Here is a 12,934-nt window from a genome sequence, read left to right on the forward strand (position 1 = left end):
GTACAACCCTCTGCCCCACAGGAGTATCACAGGGGTGTGAAGTGGCCCCTTTCGCTCAGTGAGACGGTCTCAGATGAGTCAGAACTCCCCCAGGGAGCTGAAGACAGCCTGGCACAAGTGCTTGAGATATATATAATGTTCCCCTCGTCTCAGTGGGTGTTCTCCTCTCTACCTCAGCCTCTACTGTGGAATACTAATTTGCAAGACAAGCTTCCTCTGCATGTGGATTTTAGAGCTATCTGAAGAACACAATCAGCCCCTTACTGAGGGAAGGATTTGCCCCACAAAGTGCATCCTTTTCCTCTGTTGTGTCTTGCCACTACTCAAGATAATCTCACAGTGCATGTGCCACTGAGAGTCTTTTGAAAGTTGGAAGCAGCTCACTGGGGGGGGGGGGGGCTGTCTGTTGGAAATCTCTTGATCAAATGCCCCTGCATTTGTGCAACAAATCCCAGAGCTGCCATTGGATCACAGCACCTTTTAAGGCGATGAGGAATTCAGGGCACTTTGAAACCCATAAGCAGCTTACCTGGGGGAGTGGAGGGCCCCTGTATTTCAGGACCCTCGAACAAGTAACCCCAAATTTGCATCACGAATACTACCCAAATCCCAGTTGTGCACCAGGGCACACCTCTCCATCACTCAGCTGCCAGCCCCACCCTCCCACTTGTCACCCTAGCCTCCGGCAAGCTTGGCGGGGCTATGAGCAGGCGGGCAGGAGGTGGCTGTGAGGAGGGTGTGTACCAGCTGGGGGAAGGAAGGGACAGAAGATGGAGATGAAGAGTCCTTACCCCAAATCTGGGCCTAGGGTCTGGGGAAGGGTCTCCACACATCCATGTGCAGCACATGAGGCTAAGCCGTGTGAAGTGGACCTTTCATCCCAATGTCAGGTTCTCGGTTCAATGAGAACACCCCAGTGGAGATGAATGGACTGCTGTGCTGGTCTGTCTGGTGCCGTTTGCACAGCAGCAGCTAGTACCTCCCAGCTCATTCAGCCCACTTCACCATCCAGGCTTCACATCTCTGACACAGCACTGTTCACCACCTGTCCCCGGGCAGATGATGTGAGGGGTGTAAGTTGTGGGGTGCTAGGCTCAAAACATGCCACTCACATTTCCAAAAGGAGCCTCACTGTGGTTCCAGCCAGCAGGCATGGGCAGGATGTATGCAGCAAACAGCTCTCCAAGGACAGGATTTTAATTCATGGGCCTTTACTTCAAAGGAATGTATAAATCTTGCCGTTTCTTTCTGCATAATACCTCTGAGGTTATCCATTCACACAGCTACCCCTCTCATCACCTCATGTCTCAGTTAGTGCCACATCCTTCTCTCTGCCCTTGACAAATGCAATCTTTCCCCATTCATATATATACAGAAGGTTGCTGCAAACATCATTTCCCTGTCCTGGTGTTGTGACTATGTCACGCCTCTCTTTGCATTCTTTCACTGATTCCCTCTTTTCTATCTTACCAAATATAAGGAGCTCTCCTTTGCCTTCAAACACCTTGACAACCTCAGGTGCGCTGAGCTGACCATTATTGTCTCATTGTTTCCTTGTGTTCCTCTGTTGATCAGTGTGTATCCATCTGTTATCTCTTATCTTACACTTAGGCTGTAAGTCACCTCCTTTTGTTCTGTGTTTGTACAGCGCCTAGCATGACTGATGTGGTCAGATGTTGATAGATGGTTGGCTGCGTGTGTGTAACGGCCCCAGCCCTGCACAGATAGATGGCACCGCAGACCTTGAGCGAAACACCCAAGATCCGTTAAGGTATGAAGGCACCCAGCCAGGTTTATTGTCGACAAAGCATGGTACTAGTATCCCGCAGACTCTACCAGACCACTAATACATGTGTCAGGGTTCCTTCCCCACTCTGAATTCTGGGGTACAGATGTGGAGACCCACATGCAAGACCCCCTAAGCTTATTTTTACCAGCTTAAGTTAAAAACTTTCCCACGGCACAAACTCCACCTTGTCCTTGAACAGTATGCTGCCACCACCAAGTGATTTAGACAAAGAATCAGGGAAAGAATCACTCAATGCTTTTTTTGCCTCTGTCTTCATGAACAAGGTCAGCTCCCAGACTACTGCACTGGGCAGCACAGCATGGGGAGGAGGTGACCAGCCCTCTTTGTGGAGAAAGAAGTGGTTCGGGACTATTTAGAAAAGCTGGACGAGCACAAGTCCATGGGGCCGGATGCGCTGCATCCGAGAGTGTTAAAGGAGTTGGCGGATGTGATTGCAGAGTCATTGGCCATTATCTTTGAAAACTCATGGCGATCGGGGGAAGTCCCGGACGACTGGAAAAAGGCTAATGTAGTGCCCATCTTTAAAAAAGGGAAGAAGGAGGATCCTGGGAACTACAGGCCAGTCAGCCTCCCCTCAGTCCCTGGAAAAATCATGGAGCAGGTCCTCAAGGAATCCATTCTGAAGCACTTGGAGGAGAGGAAGGTGATCAGGAAGAGTCAGCATGGATTCACCAAGGGCAAGTCATGCCTGACTAATCTAATTGCCTTCTATGACGAGATAACTGGCTCTGTGGATGAGGGGAAAGCAGTAGACGTGTTGTTCCTTGACTTTAGCAAAGCTTTTGACACGGTCTCCCACAGTATTCTTGCCAGCAAGTTAAAGAAGTATGGGCCAGATGAATGGACTATAAGGTGGATAGAAAGCTGGCTAGATTGTCGGGCTCAACGGGTAGTGATCAATGGCTCCATGTGTAGTTGGCAGCCGGTATCAAGTGGAATGCCCCAAGGGTCGGTCCTCGGGCCGGTTTTGTTCAATATCTTCATAAGTGATCTGGAGGATGGTGTTGATTGCACCCTCAGCAAGTTTGCAGATGACACTAAACTGGGAGGAGTGGTAGATACGCTGGAGGGTAGGGATAGGATACAGAGGGACCTAGACAAATTAGAGGATTGGTCCAAAAGAAATCTGATGAGGTTCAACAAGGACAAATGCAGAGTCCTGCACTTAGGACGGAAGAACCCCATGCACCGCTACAGATTAGGGACCGAATGGCTCGGCATCAGTTCTGCAGAAAAGAACCTAGGGTTTAAAGTGGACGAGAAGCTGGATATGAGTCAACAGTATGCCCTTGTAGCCAAGAAGGCCAATGGCATTTTGGGCTGTATAAGTAGGGGCATTGACAGCAGATCGAGGGACGTGATCGTTCCCCTCTATTCAACATTGGTGAGGCCTCATCTGGAGTACTGTGTCCAGTTTTGGGCCCCACCCTACAAGAAGGATGTGGAAAAATTGGAAAATGTCCAGCGGAGGGCAACAAAAGTGATTAGGGGACTGGATCACATGACTTATGAGGAGAGGCTGAGGGAACTGGGATTGTTTAGTCTGCGGAAGAGAAGAATGAGGGGGGATTTGATAGCTGCTTTCAACTACCTGAAAGGGGGTTCCAAAGAGGATGGATCTAGAGTGTTCTCAGTGGTAGCTGATGACAGAACAAGGAGTAATGGTCTCAAGTTGCAGTGGGGGAGGTTTAGGTTGGATATTATGAAAAACTTTTTCACTAGGAGGGTGGTGAAACACTGGAATGCATTACCTAGGGAGGTGGTGGAATCTCCTTCCTTAGATATTTTTAAGGTCAGGCTTGACAAAGCCCTGGCTGGGATGATTTAGTTGGGGATTGGTCCTGCTTTGAGCGGGGGGTTGGACTAGATGACCTCCTGAGGTCCCTTCCAACCCTGATATTCTATGATTCTATGAAAGGACCACTTGGAGTCCTATTCCACCAAAATATTCCCCGAAGCCATACACCCCCTTTCCTGGGGAGGCTTGAGAATAATATCCTAAACAATTGGTTACAAAGTGAACACAGACTCAAATCCCTGGATCTTTGGACACTGAAAAACATCAATCAGTTCTTAAAAGAAGAATTTTCTTTAAAAAAATAGAAAAGATAAAAATCCCCTCTGTAAAATCAGGTGGGAAGATAACTTTACAGGGTAACAAAAGATGCACAAAACACAGAGGAAACCCCTCTAGCCTTAGTTTCAATGTTACAACAAAACAGGGATAAACCTCCCCCCAGCAAAGGGAAAATTCACAAGTTGAGAAAACAAAGATAAACTAATATGCCTTGCCTGGCTTGTACTTACAATTTCTGTAATATGAGAGACTGGTTCAGAATGGTTTGGAGGACATGGATTGATGTCCGGTCCCTCTTAGTCCCAAGAGCAAACGAACACAGAAACAGAGAACGCAAAACAAAGCCTCTCTCCCCTCCCCCTCCCCCAGATTTGAAAGTATCTTTTGTCCCCATTGGTTCCTTTGGTCAGGTGCCAACCAGGTTATTTGAGCTTCTTAACCCCTTACAGGTAAGGAGGAATTTTAGGCTACCCTTATGGTTATGACAACATGTATGCCCGTAACAATGGACCAGCTCAGTGAACGGCGTGACTTTCCATTCCTCCCTAGGCAGACAAAGACATGCCCTTTGAGATACATCTTTATACCCCAATACAAACAAGTTAGTACTGCCCCTCTGACATAGTTAGGTACGGGCCCCCTGACGTGGCTAGTTATCACCCATCACCTTGTACATGTTGGTTCGATCAAAACATCTCTATTACATACTGTCATCCTAACCTCATCTTTTAGGAGAGGTCAGTGTGTTTCTGTTATACTTGGAGAATGTTTTTGTACCATCCTTGATATCAGGATGTTCTGGTACCACTTGATATCGGGATGTGTTTGTGTGAGTACTCTGTGCCTAGCACTTTGTATGAATGTATATTTCTGCAATATTAGCCCTGTTCTTGCCAGATTCTGTGAGCAGGTCCTGCCTTATACCAGGCCTCTGATACAAGGGCTTATGTCTCAGGCTCTCTTTCTACTACAACAGGGTCCCAGTACATGACTGTTACGGTGTTATGGTAATACAAATTAATAATAAATATTCATGACTCTGATGTGAGGTGTGCTTGTTGCCCAACAAAGAGTAGTAGCCCTGCAACGTATGCATGAGTCACTCTGTAGCTCATCATCCAGACTTGAGCCACTCTCACCAAAAATATCTTGAACTATTGCTTTCCCAGCGGGGAAGTTGATGCAAAATGTGAGCCAGATTGGAGCTTGAGCATATGACATTAGTTTGGGGTGGATCAGTGCAATAGTTTGAGCCCACTGTGTGCTCAATAATGTTATCAGAACCAGAAATGTCTGACGTCATGTGATTTTTTTTATGGGCACTGTATCTCAGGTACTCCTTATCAAGTGGCCACGTATTGGTTCCACTATAATCGTAGCTCACGGATAGAGTCATAATGGATGAGCAGAAAGAAACAAAGAACTGCTTTAGTAGTGCAAGGACTTGCATGCTACAATATAAATATTCTAACCCTTGATTAAATGCCGTTAGCATATGAGGGCCACCTCAGTCACCCATGCAGAGATCGATCAGCCCAATTTTTAGAAAAGATGCTCAGCTGAAGAGGGAGGCCTAAATTTTGCCATTCAAGGTGCATTATCCCAACTCAGCTGAGATAAACCCTCATCATTACAGTGCACCCTCATGCACTGTAAGTGTACCTCACCTGCAGCCTAACGGCACCTCAGAAAGACCTGAGGGAGTTCATACCTGTCCGCATGAGCGGGGAAGGAAATGGCTTTCTTGTCCTGTGGAAAGTGTGGGGTTTTCAGAGGTTTTCTTATTCTTTAGACAAGACCTTTCAAAGACTTTCATGAAAAACCTACTGCGAAAGACCTATCCCAGAATAGCCAGTGGCCTCTCCTTGGGTGGTGCACCTCCGCATTGCTACAGTGCGGTACACATGGCAGAGACTCCACCTCCCAATGGGAGGTAGGTGCCTAAATCCCTTGGAGGACCTGGCCTCAGTGACTGTAACAACAGGTCATATCCTGAGACATGCTGGCACCAGCGGTTCCCCTTGACTTCCTGGGGAACTGCAGTTGCTCAGCACTCTCAGGAGTGTGTCGAAAACAATGAGAAATCCTCACCAATTATGACCTCATGCCCCCGTATAAAATACACTCAACTAGAAGTTATGGGCTAGCTGCAGGAATCACTGGGTGGGGTTTTCTGGCCTGAGTTATCAGGAAGTCAGGCTGGATGATCATAATGATCCCTTCCGGCTTTAAACTCTCTGACAACGTAGATGGCAGGCACTGTATAAAGCAGAGCCACACGATCATTGTTGCAACTAATAATAAATCAATATATGCCACTAGAGGCATTCCTTTAATTGGTAGGCAGATAGGATGTCATGCCAGATATTTCTATCCAGATATTTCTATCCAGTCCCAGATATTTCTATCCAGATATTTCTATGCAGATTACTCTAGAGAGAGGTCCATAAAGGAGAATTTTGTCCCAGTGGGAAAAAAAAAGAAGTGACTTGACCCTGCCTTTTCCTTGGGTGAGCTGTTCATTCTTATAAACATAAGAAAGGGCCAAAGCCGCGTGCGTTTGTCACTATGGAGGAGAGGTAAATGGAATAGAAGAGCAACCTGCAGATAATTTTGCCTAAGGGACCAAGAGGATGTGAGAGGTTACTTACCTTTTTTTTTTGACTCACCGTGGGCTAATTAAGAAATCAGCATAATACTGTGAACTATTGAATGGTTAATGGAAGGGCAGCTAATGGTTATGATTTGTAATGTTAATCAATTAAGGAATTAATCTTTCATGAATTTAATTGGGAATGGTGCCTGAATCAGTGCATGGTAGGATGATTTCTGGAATATGAGTTATGGTTGTTTCTTTGTGACTCACGTGTAGTTAATGGAGAGAAAGTACAATATTGCAGAGCTAATGCAGAATGGAACAGAGATGTAATGATCGCAGCTAGGAATGTTAATTGATTCATTCATTGAGAAGGTGCATGTGTTTGAATGGTATGTGATGTGATGTTTCCATAGCTGTATTTGGTTTTGTTAATATAGGGCTAAATCCTGTCAGATTCTGCTCTCAGTTACTGTGGTGTAAATCCTGAGAAAATCCATTAACTTGGTGGCACTACTCAAAGATCGACACTGTTATAAACGAGAGCAGAATCCAGCCATAAATAAACACTGCAAGATTCGGGCCACAATCCTTTGCAACTGTGGCTGTCTATAAAGACTGTGTATGGATTATAGGAGTTTCCTTTCATATCTTGCCATTTCCATTCTGCTGGGGTTTGGTCTGGGCAGAGTTGCGGGACAGAATCTCACCAGACATACATGGAATGCTGTTGAGAGGGCTGCAGGGTATTTTCCCTGATCATATTTTCCTGGGCTTTTAGAAGCTCTGTCCTTATTAAAGGATATAGGATCATCTTCTTTCTGAAATCCCTGGGAGATGTTCAGTATGATACACTTCCCCAGGATAATTGTGTGTGTGACTGGATTATGCCGATCAATACAGGCCAAATCTTGCTGTGATTTACGCCAGTGGCTCTCAACCTTTCCAGACTACCGTACCCCTTTCAGGAATCTGGTTTCTCTTGCGTACCCCCAAGTTTCACCTCGCTTAAAAACTACTTGCTGACAAAATCAGTCATAAAAATACAGACATGTCACAGCACACTGTTACTGACAAATTGCTGACTTTCTCATTTTTACCATATAATTACAAAATAAATCAATTGGAATATAAATATTGTACTTACATTTCAGTGTGATACTTGTGCACGTTGTCCAAAGCTCTGCCTCGTTACCTGGGGCTGAAGAATGTAACTTAGCTTCATCGGGGGGCCCTCTCTCCCCAAAAGATGACAGCCACAAACAAAAATTAGCATGGGGAAAGAATTTTTAGTTTGTGTAATGACTCATCCACTACCAGTCTTTATTCAAGTCTAATTTAATGGTGTCCAGTTTGCAGATTAATTCCAGTTCTGCTGTTTCTCGTTGGAGTCACGTGCCAGCAATGCCCCTCTGCCAAACCGGACAGTCTCTACACAAAAGAATAAATGGACACAAATCAGACGTCAAGAATTACAACATTCAAAAACCAGTCAGAGAACACTTCAACTACAGACCTAAAAGTTGCAACTATTCAACAAAAAAACTTCAAAAACAGACACCAACTAGAAACAGCAGAACTGGAATTGATCTGCAAACTGGATAGCATTACACGTACTAAAAACTATTTCCCCATGCTAATTTCCCCCCTACTGTTACTCACATCTTCTTGTGAACTGTTTGAAATGGGCCATCCTGATTATCACCACAAAAGTTTTTTTTTCTCCTGCTGATAATAGCCCACCTTAGTCGATTGGTCTCGTTAAGAGTTGGTATGGCAACCCCCATTTTTTCATGTTCTCTGTATCTTCCTACTGTATATATCTTCCTACTGTATTTTCCACTGCATGCATCTGATGAAGTGGACTTTAGCCCACGAAAGATAATGCTCAAATAAACTAACACGGCTACCACTCTGAAACCTAACAGAAATTATTGGCTATTAAATGGCATCAGGGCTACAATTATACATTGAACTCAAAGACCTTATGAAGCTTCCTGAGAAAAGGATCTGTTTGAAGTCAGAAAGGTAACAGTCACAATACATTTAATATTCTTGCCTAACTCAACAATTTGATCCACAGATGTTGACCCAACTGCGTATTTAGAGGATTGGTGCTTATACTTGTAAGCTTTTTACATTTTTTAGCTTCAGCACCTATGTCACATCCTCTAAAGCAACCCAACATTTATAACGGAAAATAATTCTGTATTGGCCCCTAGTTTTGCACCATCTTCCATTAATAGTCTGAATCATAACCTTTTGTTTAACCTTTTAAAATTGTAAATACAGTAGCACGACAAGATTCTAACCATTTTAATCTAGGCCAAATTACAGGCCAGGCGGTATCTCTTTAACTTTGTTATAAATTGGGCCCTAAACAAATTATATTTTGTCATCTGAAATCAATTGCAGTAGCTCTGGTTTTCCTTTTAGTCAGATGAAGGGCAGATGGCACTGGTTAGATCACTGATCTCATCTGTTTACACCAAACAGCTGTATCATTTGTTTGATAAATAGGGCGTTAATTTTAAACTTCAGCTCTGAATCACAGCTTTCTATGGCCTTCTGGGAGATTTCACAAGAAAAAGCCATCAGAGGACAAAACAGGAACAGTACATCACTGCTCAGCCTTTGAAATAAAACAGGGTGAATTCAAAGCTTCCTTCTCTCCTGGCTACCATCTTTAGTACGATGTCCCTAGGCACACTCTGGGGCAAGCCTTCAGAGACAGCTCATTATAATCAGAGCAAGCAAGCCCAGGAAAGTGCATGTTTCTCCACCACAAAGCTTGATGAACAAGAATTTCAGGCAGTGGCAGGGTCTGGGCTCCCACAGTGCTGAGCTGTCCTGGTCCAATTTGTCCTCTCATGCCATGTATGTACTGTGCCAGCAGCTGTTAGCCAGTCTTGTGACCGACTTGCCCTGGGTTATGTTAAACAGCAATGGATAACTGAAGGGCAAGTTTCTCTCCCAGACCCTTCCCTTTAAGGAGGCATGCTGTTGTTAGGATATAGATATTCAGGCCTGTCTGTAAAGGCCTATACTCTAAGAATTTAGGTGTATTCTTATCACTTGGCTAGTGATAGAGGTATAAAAGAAAGAAAGAATCAAAACCACTGTCTGCCAGTGTAAGGGCCTTCTCTTACTGTGACAGTTTGTGGCCCTGTGCTTAGGCTCAGGCCTTTGGCTAAGCAGCAGAGGCAGCCATAAGCTGGGAAGCGAACGGTCACATCCTCACATTCCAAACTAGTCACATTGAAATAAGGTGCTATTGGGCTGTTAGGCACTATCAGGACAGGATTGTATTCCTATCACCTCCAGAGAAAGGGAAGTGCCTAGAAAATGTAAAAGGAAACTTAGTTTGATAGCATCCTGTCTGGCAAGAACTCACTTATCAATAGCTGGGATGTGAAATCCTCACTTCTGTATTGTTTTGTCATTATAGTTCCCACTTTGCTGTTGTTTGTCTGTATAATCTCTGTCTGGTTCTGTGATTGTTCCTGTCTGCTGTATAATTAATTTTGCTGGGTGTAAACTAATTGAGGTGGTGGGATATAATTGGTTACATAATCATGTTACAATATGTTAGGATTGGTTAGTTAAATTTCAGGAAAATGATTGGTTAAGGTATAGCTAAGCAGAACTCAAGTTTTACTATATAATCTGTAGTCAATGAGGAAGTGACTGGGTGTGGGTGGGCATGTGGGTGTGTGAGATGGGAACAGGGAATGGGGGTAAGAAAATTGGAATCATGTTTTGCTAAAGGGGGAGATGGGAACAGGGAATGGGAGTAAGGAAGTTGGAATCATGTTTGGCTAAGGGCAGGAATGGGAACAGGGACACAGGTGTAAGGCTCTGTGGTGTCAGAGCTGGGAAGGGGGACACTAAGGAAGGAAACTGGAATCATGCTTGCTGGAAGTTCACCCCAATAAACATCGAATGGTTTGCACCTTTGGACTTCGGGTATTGTTGCTCTCTGTTCATGCGAGAAGGACCAGGGAAGTAAGTGGGTGAAGGAATAAGCCCCCTAACAGCTGTCTCTGAAGCTAGTCATTGTTTTAAGAACTAGCTAAAGGCCCATATCAATCAATCCCATGCTACTTGCCAAGTCACATTCTCCATTTCAGTGGTATCTACCTGCTACACAATGTTGTGTGTTGCTGCTCTTGTGCTTTTCTACCTAATGTGGGTGAGCTGCAAGTGGAGTTCACTTTTTCTAAGGCCCTGAGCGTTTAAGTCAGGAGTGGTTCGTCTGTACCAATGTACTGGTTAAGGAAACTCACGCATGAAGTAAGCAAGCTGCCTTCCGGATTTGAGAGCCACATAATTAGCAGGGGATCCCTACTTAGCCTCAGGTCTGGGAGGCAAAGGGCCTGTTGTCTGTCCCCCTGCTATACCCTTTTCCCCAGGGCATTCTCTGGCCTCCTCCAGTCCACAGGGCTTGTGTTTCCACTGCACAGTAGCTCAGGGGTGACCAGTCCTGATAAGGAGAAGGAAAGAAATACAGGATATGGTCAGGAGGCCTGCTTCTTTGTAACCTTCCATGGACGATCGCTTTCCAGGCCAGGAGACATTCTGTCTAGAGCGTCCCAGGGCCGGCTCAGAGTCACGCACAGGCAAGGCGAGCCTGGCATTTCACTGGAACAACTGGCGTGGAAACAAATATTTACCTTCTTTGAGCAATTGTTACTTGTCTCTCCTGAGAATCTTTGTCCCAGCTGCGCCACCTTCTTCACAAAGACTCTGAGCTCCTCCTACAGAGCTGGAGATGACCCCAGGACTCTGTACCACAATCCACTCCTGCTCCCTGGCAACAAGGAATCCTGCTCAGACTTCACTGGTTGGTTTCCCTCCACCAACACCTTTACAGTTTGTGCAGCAACACTATTTACAATATCCCTCGTTTCTCTGGCCCATCTCCCAGAGCCCAAGAGGTCTCCCTTCCTGGAGAGCCCCCTGTGGGCTCAACTAGCCCTACTCCTCTCCTCTTGCCCGTTCTTCCTGTGCCTTTTTTAGCAGTCCTCAGCTGATGGGCTAATTAATCCTTTAGTTCACCCAACCTGCTATCCTGCTTTGCTAATTACATTTCATACCCAAATTAGCCCTCCCTGCAGGAGCCAATTAGTTCCAGAGCAATCAGAGTGCAGGCTCACCTCCCCAGCCTCACAGCACGGTTTCTCTTTCCACACACCCTCCCCTCTTCAGAGGAGGCGCTGAACTCTTTGTGCTCATGCTGGCCCCAGGGTGGTTATCCATCTTCCTCCTGAAACAGGAGCATTTGATGGGTGGGGAACATCCCCCTAATTCTGTTTCCCCTCAGACCTTTGCACCATGGGAAGCCCACTTGCCTGCTCTCCTTGCTCTCTCCTCTTTGGCTTGGAGTTGAGCCTGGTGCTGTCCCCCATTTTTCTCCGTAACTAGGGATCCTGGTTCTCCCAGCCCCAGGATTCCTCCTCTTGCTGTTCTGGAGGCCAGGGTTCCTGGGACTCTCTGACTCTTCGCAATAAGTGAGGGTAACTTTTTCCCTGTAAACCTTGTTCTGAAGCACCTTATTCTCCCCTACCTTTAGCTAGGGAGGTCTCGTTTTCCTCCTGGCTTATTTCTTTTGCTCTAGGATATTCTGGTTCTCCCATTGTATGCCCTTTTCTCTCCTTTTCCATTAGACCTGCTTTCTGCTAGGGGGGGAGCCTGGACCTGCATTTTTATTTATTTTATTTATTAACTACAAACAGAGATTTTAAGTGATTATAAGTCAAAAGACCACAAGTCAGATTTGGTCAAATGAAATAAAAGCAAAACGCATTCTAAGTTGATCTTAACACTTTCAGTGCCTTTATAAACTTAGGTGCATCTCACCACAGGCTGGCTGGTTGCCCTTCAGCCAGGCTCTCCCTTTTGATCAGTGCTTCAGTCACTTGGTGTGGTGGCTGTAGATGGAGGTGGAAGAGAGAGCCAGCATGGCAAAAGTCTCTCCCTTTTATCATGTTCTTTCTTCCCTATTGGCTTTGCCCCCCCTCCCCCTTCAGGGTCAGGTGAGCATTACCTCATCGCAGTCCCAAACTGACCAAGAGAAGGGGGGTGACTCACTCAAGAGTCCAACAGATCCTGTGTTGCTGCCTAGACCAGTGTCCTTTGTTCCTGTGAGCCTGGGCTGGGTTTGTCCCATATCTGCCCTGATGAGGTGTGAACTGCCCCTCTGTTCCTGAAGAGTTTTGCCTGGGCTTGTTTTAAGACCTGAGGACACATTTTCAGCTTCATAACTATATACATGAAATTACAATCTCTAACATTATTATAACATTACTATAACAACAATACTCAGTGCATCATGAGCCGCCCAAAGAAACCCAACATGACAAGCTTTGCATTTGATACCACACAGTCATATTATAAGGATGAACATGGGGTGCAGGATGTTCCCCTGAGGTACGGAGTGTCACACCCTTGT

The sequence above is a fragment of the Caretta caretta genome, chromosome 4, assembly GCF_965140235.1.
Source record: "Caretta caretta isolate rCarCar2 chromosome 4, rCarCar1.hap1, whole genome shotgun sequence".
NCBI lineage: Eukaryota > Metazoa > Chordata > Testudines > Cheloniidae > Caretta > Caretta caretta.